Below are 13267 nucleotides of genomic sequence, written 5' to 3' on the forward strand. Positions count from 1 at the left end.
ATTCGAAGGGTTGAAATTGTTGCTCGGACTGTATTGAACTCTCATCTCATCATCAAATATAAAGGTGAAGATCTGAGAGACGTTTTAATGAAAAAATTTCAAGCAAGTTTTCTTATCGATTTGAGTTGGACATCTCTTACCAAAAATGTTAAATGTCAATCTTTAAAGGAGTTATTAAAAGATATTATACTTCGAAAGCATACATATTATACTTCGTGAGCATACGTACGCGCTCAATTTTAAAAGCCTGGGTCCAAATAATAAATAAAAAAAGTGGAAAAATAGGAAACAATGTATCAGAAAAAGGTGAACCGGCATTAAGAAAAACAATGCATAAAAAGAAAAATCTTTTAAAGTAATTTGAAATTTGTATATTATTATATATAGAATAAACATCTTACTTATGTTTGTTTAACATCTTATGCTTAGCTTTATATTTATATATCTTTATATTTGTTTTTTGTTATCAAAGGATTGGTAAAAAGAAACACTACTTAGTTATTTTTGTTTGCTTTTTTGAAAATATTTTTCGTTTACACTACAATGAGCAACTCATTAAGATATTTTTAAAAAAAAATTTGATGTATTAAATTTAAAAATTTGATGGAAATTAACTAGATTTTGTTGTATTAAAATATTAAAAGTGAAATGAAAGTGATTATTTAACAATCATCTTGAAATGATAATGTTAATCTTGAAATGTTAAAATAACTGACAACATAGTATTTTTTTTGCTTTTTATCTTTGCATTGATATATTTTTCATTGATTTGGTAATTATTTTTTAATAGTAGATTTTTTCCTTTGTTGTACTCTTACTACACGAAGGGGTATTTAATGATAAGAAGTTTATTAAAATTAAAAAACAAACAAAAAAAATTTAAGAGACGCTTTCTCAATTATTAATATCGGTTTTTAATTATTATATCATTAATTATAAAATTTCAATGTAATAATCTTATTTATATAATTTTTAAGGTTTTTTGTTTTAGTTAATTCCAACTTTATTAAGAATTAATATTCCAAACAATTTCAGAAATTATTGATTATAAAGCATGAATAACATAAAAAAAAGGTCTCATGCTGCAAAACAATTTAATAAATTAAAGTCGGAAGTTAAATTCTCTCAACATTCTAAAATAGAGATAAAACCATATTATTCTAACGTCACGATATGTAAATATAGAAAATAATTTAAAATTAGGCTGAATACTACGATAATGATAATACACTAATAATACCCTGAATATATGGGATTATTTAAAAAGTAATATTAAGTCTAGATATCTCTATGTTATATTTATTAAACTGACATTTAAACTCGAGTCACTGCTTGATGAAAATGTTTTAATATAACTTAAGAGAATATTTGCACTATATCATTTTTTTGTTTTTTACCTAAAGGTAAATCAGTGTTCATCACATCAAGCTTTTGAAATTCATCCTTTTGACCCTTGGTATGTGAACCAAAAACACGAATCAAATTATCTCCGGCAACATTTACGCCAAGCGCATTGGAATTAAATTCAATTAACAAAGGATTGTCATTACTACCTAATCGCATTCGTTGCTTACCAAAGTATTCCTCTAACGGTTTTGACAGAACTTTTCGGACAGAATGTATTTGGCTCCTTCTACGAGCAAAAAATTTCCAAGGGTTGTAAACGAATTTACTAAAAAAGAAATCAGTTTTTTTTATGAATTTATTGTGGTACTAAGTTTGCCGAAAATATACTACTATACAAACCTGAAATGAGAATGAACTTCAAAATATGTATGAACATATTTTAATATTTATATAACTGAAAAATAATAAATATAAAATGATTTTATCTATAATATTTTCTGCATATATAGAAAGCATATAACTATTTATATTTTAACTGACTAACGTGATACAGTAAAAATCTTTTTACCAGGAATTCAAAGCCCCTCAATAGTTTGTTTACTTAAGCAAAATCTGTTTTTTTCTGCTTGAGACAAATTCGGAATGTTTTGGCATTGTTCTTCCCAATTATTGATAAAAGTCAAAAGTGTATTCTGGAGCCACTATATAAAATATATATATATATATATATATATATATATATATATATATATATATATATATATATATATATATATATATATACATATATATATATATATATATATATATATATATATATATATATATATATATATATATATATATATATATATATATATATATATAGATTACAAATCAGCTGTTGTAACTAAGGTCTAACTCCATTTACTACAAAATTATTTGAAGTTTCTCAAATAGTTCAGTAAAAAACCTTGGTGTAATCATAAATAACTTACATCAAATCTAACATCATCTATGGCTTTATATCGATTGAGATCTGGTTTTTGAGAGTCTCTAAAAATTTTTGAAATATTTAAACAATCGAAAAATTTGTCTATCATTCTAATAAACTTGGTTAACGATTTTATTGAATGGAGCCCTTGTTCTTCTAACATGTCTGCTACTGTTGAACTGAGTAACTTTTTATAAAAATGTACTACAGATAAAAAAAAAGCATTTTTTTACTGCAACAGCAGCCTTTAACCTAATAAAGATTGCGAATAGGCTAAGGAATACATGTATATCATTAAACCCTCTTCACTGGCATGTATGAAATATCTGCCAGGTCAGCAGAAGTACAATTTCTTTAATTCTAACATGTACTGCTAGATTTACTCTCATACGTGTTCTTGAATTGGGGCTGATATGTTCTTCACTTAACTTGTGTCCCATTGTCAACCCTAAGCCATCTCTATCTATTCCAAGATCCCAGACATACAACCTGATTATTTGATCCCAAACAAGCGGCTGACCATCAATCTGAAATTCACCAAAGAATATTATATTTAAAATAACAAATACCTAAGATAGTATTTACAAAGCAGGGGCAACTATATGATTTTTTTAAAGTCCAACTAAAAATTTTCGAACAGTTTCATAATCAGAACTATTTTATTAGTCGACCTATGTCAAAAAGACGTTCTACAATTAATTTTAATACGCTTTTCACTGAGTAAAAAACATTTATCGCTTTAAGTTGTGCTTATTAAATCCCCATAGTTTTCCCTGACTTCTATAATATATTCAGGTTAACCCGGAGATTTTGCATTTATTCATTTAAACATATTTTTATATTTGACAAGCTAAATGCTTTACATGAGCACTAAAGTTTTGCAAATTCATTATCATCTGTCTTGTTAGTTCTTAGAAAAACAGATTTTCAGATGACAATGTTTTGCTAATAATTTGGCAACAACTATTGATTTCAACTATTATAAAATAATTTTTGTTGTTTTCATTGTAACAGTCACAACCATGCCTCGATGCAATTGCTTTTAACTGTTGATTTTTATTTATCCCAGGTTCTTTTTTATTTCTTCACTTTTGTGAGTGTGTTACTTACATAACAGGTTTCTGTGTGTTCAGTAAAAGTGAAGAACTTATCACTCCTTTTAATTACAAAGCTATTTTTTGTTTTTAAATCTAACCTATATAAGACCATATAACATGATTTGCATAAATATTCAGGGTGTACTTTTTGATTGTCTGAAGTTATATTCAGCTTGTAATAACTTAGAATTGTATGTTTATAGATAATAACAGGTTTAAATTGATAGTGACTATCTTTTTTATTTTTAAGCCTCACTTTCAACATAAATTTTTTAAAGATTACTCAAGAAGACTCATTATGTATCCAGTAATGAGATAAAAGATATGTACATATAGTTCTTTTGATACAATACCTATAAAAGGTTAAAAATAAAGTTGTGCATCATTTGTAAAATACATAAAATTTGACATTAAAGATACAATCTACAAGATAGCAATATCTTAACAACAATTGCATAATAAAATTAATAAGATTATTTTATTATTCTTAATAATATAGATTAATAGTAAGATTATCTTATTATAACAACAACAACACTGTTGTTAATAATAATAAGATTATCTTATTATAATAACAATAACATTATTGTTAATAATAATAAGATCATAATCTTATTAATTTTGTGACTATATTTGTAATTAGCAAGTTTTATTTATTTACTATCATTATTATTAAATAAAGTAGTTTACACGACTGACTGTTTAAAAATGTTTTATAAAAATACTAATTAAAGATGCATACTTTATATTTCTTTCTAGCTTCTAAAACTAATAATTTAATATACGAATTGTAAGATGCTCTTAGTTAAAATACCTTTAAATTTTAAACTTAATAAATATTAAAATGCAATTTATGAATCAAAAATAAGAAACAATACAAAATGGTCGTCCGCAGAAAAAAAAATACTTATTTATTTTTAAAAAAAGTGAGGCAAATAAGTTCGACATTTCCTACAAAAATTTAAAATATTCCCTTATTCAAACCCTAAAGTGGGAATTATATTCAGAGAGTGGGGTGAAAAGAACACTGAAAATATCTTATTCGACCTTTAAATCATATCATAGTAATTTCAATTTAGCTTCGCTTCACTTTATACTATCTACTCTTGTAAACTATACGTTGCCTTTGTGCAAAAGCTTAGTTTTAGACGTCAAAGTTTAACCTTAGTTATCTTTTTATTAAGCAAAGTACATAACTCAACTCTACCTTTTTCAAACTTATGAATTATTTTTGAATAACTTATGTGTCTATTAAAACCTTAATCTTCAGTATAGACATAATTATAATGGGTTTACTAAGTGAAATATAGCGAAACAAATTTGACGGGTAGTCATCGGAATGTCTGTATCTTAAATTTAGAAAATTGACGATAACACGCATAGATTTTAGCCATTTGGCGGCACCTCGGATCTTTAACAATGCGTTGAACGTCCATCTTATTTTACGTCCTTGGTATAATAGATGTAATGTCTAATATAAAAACTTTGTTTTAAATATTTGTTGTTTGGCCACGGCGCACTATATACCGCTATGCGGAAATAGGATTTTGTACATAATATGTAAAAAAATCCTATTTCTGCTTAGCGAATATTTTTTAATTCTCTATTAAAAAAAAGTTGTTGTTAGATTTTTTAAACTTTTGATATTTTAAGGGTTTTTTCAAGGTTTTAAAAAACTCGCATTTTTGTTAAAATCCTTTCTAAGTATATGATAAATGTTAAATTTCTATATTATTTTCATGCGAAATTAAAATATTCATATATTTAAATAAATGTAAAACTAGAAATAGAAAAAAAAGACTTTTGCATAGCTTTTTTTGCTGATTTTTTGATTTCTTAAACATTGATTGATTTGAGCATGTGGTCACAGATGTCGCCTCGTTTTTTTTTTAATAAAATATAGCTACTGCGAATTGACTTTACTACCATGCAAAAATATTCAAGCGACCTCTGTGAACTCATGCTTTAAAATCATTTTCACTACTCTGAGTTATATTCAAAAACCGACTAAATTCTGTGAAGTAAATAAAAATTCCGTACTCAACGCCGTTAATGTAATTTCTCAAACTTTTTTGTCTTGTTTATTCTCGGTGATAACAAACGTACTTTTTTTTCGGTCTGCAACATTTGTTTAGATATTGTTTAAAACTTAACATATCTTTTGCGATGTAGTAAAAAAATGTTGTAAAGAAATGCAATATTTTGTTGAATATATATATATTTTTTGTTAAACTTTACTTAATCATTAGAAGTAATATATTTTTTTATATCATGAATAAAAATTCATTTTTGATAACAATAATAAATCTTAATATAATATAATAATCCTAATATAATATAATATTAATAATGTTATTAAATAATGCTATATATCATATATACATATGTATATACTATATATCAACACATATACATAATAATACTATATATATATACATCCGTCCGCAGAAAAAAAAATACATTTTTATTTTTGAAAAAAGTGAGGCAAATAAGTTCGACATTTCCAACAAAAATTTAAAATGTTCCCTTATTCAAACCCTAAAGTGGGAATTATATTCAGAGAGTGGGGTAAAAAGAACACTGAAAATATCTTATTCGACCTTTAAATCATATCATAGTAATTTCAATTTAGCTTCGCTTCACTTTATACTATCTATTCTTGTAAACTATACATTGTCTTTGTGCAAAAGCTAAGTTTTAGGTGTCATTGAACATTTATATCCTCTCCATACTTTTGTTTATATTCAAAGCTACTTAAAAATATGGCTGTATCATACATTACGCTAACAGTAACAAGAAAATGAGTGTGATTAGATATACTTTAGCAATCATGCCAAAACATTAAATTCCTTGTTCTTTCATAAGTTTTAAGTATATTTATCAGCTCTTTTTTAGTTAAGGTGTCATATTCATCTTTATATTCCTTAATATTATCAAGAACATCAACAATTTGCCTTTGAGAAAGTGCTTCTAGTTCATTATCGTTTGGAACTTTCATAAAAGTCTCATGGTCTTTGAACATATTTAGTCTTATATCTTTAGAGGAAATTTTTCTGCCTTCAATATGAACCTCTTTTTTTGTAATTGTTTGATTTTCAGATGATATAAATACTTTTTCATATCTTTAGGGTACAATCTTTTTCATATCTTTGGGGTACAATCTTTTCCCCTCAATTATATGTTCCATCGTCTATTTTTTTTTTGAGTTGCTACTTTATTTTTTTATTAGTTGGCTCGCATGGCAAAGATATATCTCTGATGGCATGTTTAACCTATAAATGAGTTTAAACATGAATGATTAATAAAATTTGAAAATTTTATCTTATTAATGATAAGTGAAGGAAAGGTAATAAATACCTCCGTTTTTTTCTTCTGTACTGTATATTATTAATATTAGTGCCATCAAAGTATGTATTATCTGACATTTTTCTTTTTAGATTTAGTCTTTTTAGATCACAGTTCATAGATTCTAAAAGTCTTTTCAGTACTTGGCCTCCGTTTGCGGGTGTAATACCTAAAAATTATTTTGTTTAAAATTCTTGTTTTTTATTGGTACTTATTACTGTTAAAATGGTAAAACTAATTTATTAGCATAATACATTTATTATTAGTTTATTATTTTTGTAAATATACTATATCGCAGACATTTAAAACTATTACCTTTTTTGTTTGTCACAGAAAATTTACGAGCTAGTTCAGAAAAGTTTATTTTAAAACCATTAGGGTAGGATGAAATTTCATCCAAACACTCAACTTGTTTCCAAGAATATTTCTCAATAGAACCGACAGGGTTTTTTGCTTTTTTCTCTCCCTAAATTAGTGGTAAAAAAAAAAAACTTTGTATAAGCCTCACTATATGCACCTTTCAATCCTTAATCCTTCTCTGTAGTATGCTAGAAGGTATATAACACAACTACATAAGGAATGGCTAGTACTTCTCTGTACTTAGAACACATTTGTCATATGGATTGTTAAACGAGCCCTGTGAGTGTTTCCACATCTCGTAGGTTCCTACTAAATGTGAATAGAGTTTTAAAGTATGTGTGTATGAATAATTGGTATTATAATTTCAAATTGTATATTTCAATATATATATATATATATATATATATATATATATATATATATATATATATATATATATATATATATATATATATGCATATACATATATGTATATATATATATATATATATATATATATATATATATATATATATATATATATATACATATATATATATAATTATATATATATATATATATTGAAATATACAATTTGAAATTATAATACCAAGGCTATCTGTTGCATTTAATTAGTGTATATTGTCCAAATTATTAAAAATGCATACATCATTTATAATTAATGATCATATTTATTAGGTTTTATTAGATTCTTTATTTGGTTTATGTAGAAAAATCCCTACATACTACTTCACCCAGGGGTCACTGGATGAACTAATGACTTATGTCAGTCCTAAATTTAACAAAATGACGCATTGTAATTATGAATATTGACTTAACTCAAATCTGTTTTGAAGATATACTATTCCCATTTTAACCAACTCATTTGTTTGTACTTGACTTACATTTTTTATAGCTGATAGTTCTAATATTCTTCTTTTTTTCGCATTTTTTTGTGTTTCAAAACTATGGGTTAGGCGGAGCTTATCTCTATTACTTTATGATGCAGGAACACCAAATGCCCTAAAAAATTTAACTTTTTATTATACTTTGTGTTATATACATATATTATATATGTAAAACAAAGTGAGAGAGAGAGAGTACATTCTCTCTCTCTCTCTCTCTCTCTCTCTCTCTCTCTGGCGCAGCAAGCACACACACACTTGTGTAGTATATACAGTTTGTAAAAACAATATTTAGTATGTATAGATCTAAATACTCAGGTGTTTATGAATACTTGTCTGCTGAGCTTTCGTATATAAATACCTATCTGTTGAGGTTTCTTTCCATTGATTTTCAATATCATTTTTTATTTTATTTGCATCATATCTGAGTTTCTTTTTTTTTTATTTTGTGGATTAGGTATATTGATTTTCATAGCCTTTGTGAATGTGGTAGAAAATATTTTATTAAAATCCTGATCTAGTTTGTTCAGTGCTTTAAGAGTTGCGATTGAAAGTTTTTTTTGCCTATACATTCCTCTTTTTTCTGCTTTATATTTGAACCTTTTACATTTGACAGGAAATTTTTCTAACACTAATTTTAATCTTTTGTCAGCTATGCATCCTTGACAGTTAAAAAGGCTATGAAGCATTTTTGAGCTATCTAAATTATTAAATCTTTCTTTGGAAAAGGTAAGCAAAATATCTTTCAAAGACAATTTTGACCTGGTCTTCCCTAAGTTTTTTAAATGTTTAACAATAACCGGGCCTTTTTTTTTTTTTTGTTCATAACTAAAGTGTTGATTTTTTTAAATGTAGGATTTTTTTCAATATAAATTTTGTATTGATGATTTAGCACTTTATTTTAAATCTGTCATTTACTTGTATTCTAAACTTGGTTAGGTAAATTTATATTCTGCCCGCTATTTTACATGTTTACATTAATCTATGGTAATTTAAAGACCGGAATTTTAGTAAAATAGTTTTATGGCATTATAAAATAGGGGTGGTTCATATCACAGTAATAATTAAATTTTAAGCTTAGACTTTTAAATAAACATTAAGAGGTTTAACTTAAAAAGTCTAACTGGTCGTATGTCAATTTGTGTGTTCTTTACACTCAAATTAATAAAAACTTTCATTTAAATGGAAAAAACAGATTTTAAACTTGAAATAACTAATTTTTTTCGACCTTTAATATGTTTGCAGACATATGACTGGTTAGAAATTAAACATATAACTTAAAACTTGTTTGAAAAAATTGTTTTCTAAATTTAATGTTTTATCTTTATTGAGAGCAGCACCATTTTATACCAAAATATGGTTCATCAACTATAAAGCAAAATTTTATATCTAAACTTTAGTAATTTAAAAAAAAGTTAACTTTGTTTGATTTTAAACAAATTAAAGCGCTCGGGGAAAAAAAAATTAAAAAAAAAAATTATTTGGGCTAAAAAAATGCAGTCAAACATAACCTTTTTATAAAAACGCAAATTTCGTGTATTTTCCAGAACATGCATTTACGGCGTTGAGTAGTTCAATAACAAACAGTTTTACCTTTCAACGGTCTCGATAAACCATCAAAATAACTACATTAACTATTCGTCAACTTTTAACACATGCATTTCCCGCAAGGCATATATTCTTAAGAAAAAAATTTAAAGTCTCTGCAAAAGTTTTGCAGTCTAAGTTTATTGCTCTAAATAATGCTGGCTGTATAACTGTACAGTTAGTTTCAAAAAGACTGGCTTTTGAGTTGATAAAAAACTTTAAGAAATGTGGAAACAAAGCAGTTTGTTCTTCACTTAATACAAAGATTTTCTGGATAAAAAAATAGAATACAAATCATATGTCTCGTAAGTTTTTTATGACTTTTAAAGTAAAATGTTATATATAAATATATATATATATATATATATATATATATATATATATATATATATATATATATATATATATATATATATATATATATATATATATATATATATATATATAGCATAGAAACAGACCCAGAGCAACAGATAAGGAAATATGAGGAGGGACAGCTTATTTTAAAAGAGGGTGAAAGGCTGATGTGTGTATATATATATATATATATATATATATATATATATATATATATATATATATATATATATACATATATACAGTGGTGGGCATAGTTAACTAATTTTTTAGTTAACTTTTAGTTAAACTAGTTTTTTTTAGTTAAATGCAATAGTTAAACTAAATTTTTTTATTTAAGTTAAACTTTTAGTTTAACTAAATATTTTTCCTAGTTTAGTTAAAAAAGTTGAACTAAATTGTTATTAACTAAATTTTTTATATATCGCCAAATAAATCGTTCTATTTCTATGCACCACTCACCTGACCAAGGACTCCAAGGATTCTGTTATTACTATTTTTATGTATTTATTTATTTAGTGCATGAACTGGACTTTTCAATATCATTTCCGCTAGGTCTGTATCAATAAAACGGTTAGCGGAAACATAAATTCATCAACAAATTTTCTTGAGTTGAAAAAAAAAAAGTTAAAAAGTTGACTTTTAGTTAACTATTTCTAATTAGTTTAAGTTAACTACTTTTTATAAAAAGTTTGTAAGTAAAAGTTTAACTACTTTTTTTTAGTTTTAGTTAGTAGTGTAGTTAAACTATAATAAAAAAGTTTGTGTCCATCACTGCATATAAATATATATATATAAATATATATATATATATATATATATATATATATATATATATATATATATATATATATATATATATATATATATATATATATATATAAATATATATATATATATATATATATATATATATATATATATATATATATATATATATATATATATACAGAATTGTCCAATACTGTATATATATATATATATATACAGTATTGGACAAAACATTTGCAACCAACATCGAACAATGCTAAAAAGTGTTCCTAATTTTACATGTCTTAAAAACGAAACGAACTATACTACCTCAGCAAACAGTTGAGGAGTCTGGAGTCATAGCATGCCATGACATGAGCAATCAGCTGACAGGTGACGGCACACAGGCAGAATTTCGTTGACAAGTGCCATTTTGCAGCGGACAAAACAAGTGCAACTTTTTTGGTTTGTTTCATTTTCTTAAGTCTGGTCCGTGTCAACGTCACGGAAGTTTTTTAAATAATTAAAGGAAGTGTCCAGAAGTTTCCAGAAGCATGCAGAAGCTTCCAGAAGTTTCCAGAAGAAGCATCTGGAAGCATCCAGTAGCATCCAGAAATATCCAGAAACATCCAGAAGCTTCTAGAAGCATTGAAAAGAAGCATCTAGAATCTTCCAGAACAGGTTCACACAGGTTCATTTTACTATATAAGAGACATGTAAATCGACATGTAATTTAGTCAGTATATGGAAGTCAATCAGTCAGTGTTATCAAGACAGTTTATCGAAGTGAGTTTTATCAAAGTGTTTTATCAAAGAACATCAATACGAGAAGTGAAATACAACAAGTGTTTCATTACATCAACTCAGTCCACATCCAACCAAGACGTTGTGTTCCACAGAGCATTATTGTATCATCATAAGTTAAATGTAACACGGTAAGCCTTGGATTGGAACTAAGAAAGAAATTTGGCGATTACGTTAGTGGAATGTCACAAAAAAGTATTTGTGATAAATATCGCGTGAAAAAATGGACCGTATCAAGACTATGTTCCAAATATCGTTCTACGGGGAAGTTGGCAGCAGATAACAAAGGTGGAAGACCACGTTCCACCATTTCTAGAGAGGATTCTATGATCGTCAGATCCGTCAAGAAGGATCCCTGGATATCATCAGTCGAGATACAAAAGCAATTAGAGCTGCCTGTATCGGACCGAACAATCAGACAACGTGCTGTTGAAGCCGGATTGTTTTCTCGACGCCCTGCAAAGAAACCGCTGATTTCACTAAAAAAACAGAAGAAAAGACTCCTGTTTGCTACATCTTATATTGACTGGAATGTGCAGAAATGGCGAACTGTCCTGTTCAGTGATGAATTGAAGTTCAACATCATTGGGAGCGATGGCATTTGCCGTGTACGTCGACCGACCAGAAAGCGCCTCGATTTACGTTACTGCCATAAGACCGTGAAGCACGGTGGAGGCAATGTAATGGTCTGGGGGTGTTTTTCTACTAACGGTCTAGGTCCAATACATCGAAACGATGGAATAATGGACCGTTTCATGTATAAAAATATCCTGAAAGATGTTATGTTACCTCATGCTGAATGGAATATGCCAATAAAATGGGTTTTTTTAGCAAGACAACGATCCGAAACACACTGCAAAAGTAGTCAAACAGTGGTTTCAAGACAACCACCTATCGGTGATGGATGGGCCGCCTCAATCTCCGGATCTCAACCCTATTGAGAACCTGTTAGAGATCGTCAACCGCAGAATTAATCGTGAAGGTGTTCGTAATAAGGATCAACTGTTTGAACAAATCCAAAAGACCTGGGCAGCATTTCCACAAAATTTTATTGATCACCTGATTGAATCTATGCCTCAAAGATGCAAGGCTGTGATTGACAACAAAGGATAAGCCACAAAATATTGATAGCGAAATACAGCTTGGTCAACATTTTGTCGAGTTGCACTTGTTTTGTCCAGAAGGAAATCAACTTTTTTTAATACTTTTAATTGATTTATTAATTTTCGTGCACAAATAATGAAGTTTGTGATGAATAAAACTTGAAGAACTTTGTCTCTTAACAGTTACATAGTTATTTCTCTATATTGAAAAAATGCAGCACTTTTATATAAAGAAACTAAATTAGCATTATTTGGTTGGACTCGTTTTGCCAGATACTGTATATATATATATATATATATATATATATATATATATATATATATATATATATATATATATATATATATATATATATATATATATATAATATACTATATATATATATATATATATATATATATATATATATATATATATATATATATATATATATATATATATATATATGTACATACATTTTATACATATATATATATATATATATATATATATATATATATGTACATACATTTTATATATATTAAAATCTATATAAATATATATATATATATATTAATATATTTTATATATATAAATATATATATACATTTATATATATATATATATATATATATATATATATATATACATATATATATATATATATATATATATATATA

Source organism: Hydra vulgaris, chromosome 11 (genome assembly GCF_038396675.1).
Source record: "Hydra vulgaris chromosome 11, alternate assembly HydraT2T_AEP".
Taxonomy (NCBI): domain Eukaryota; kingdom Metazoa; phylum Cnidaria; class Hydrozoa; order Anthoathecata; family Hydridae; genus Hydra; species Hydra vulgaris.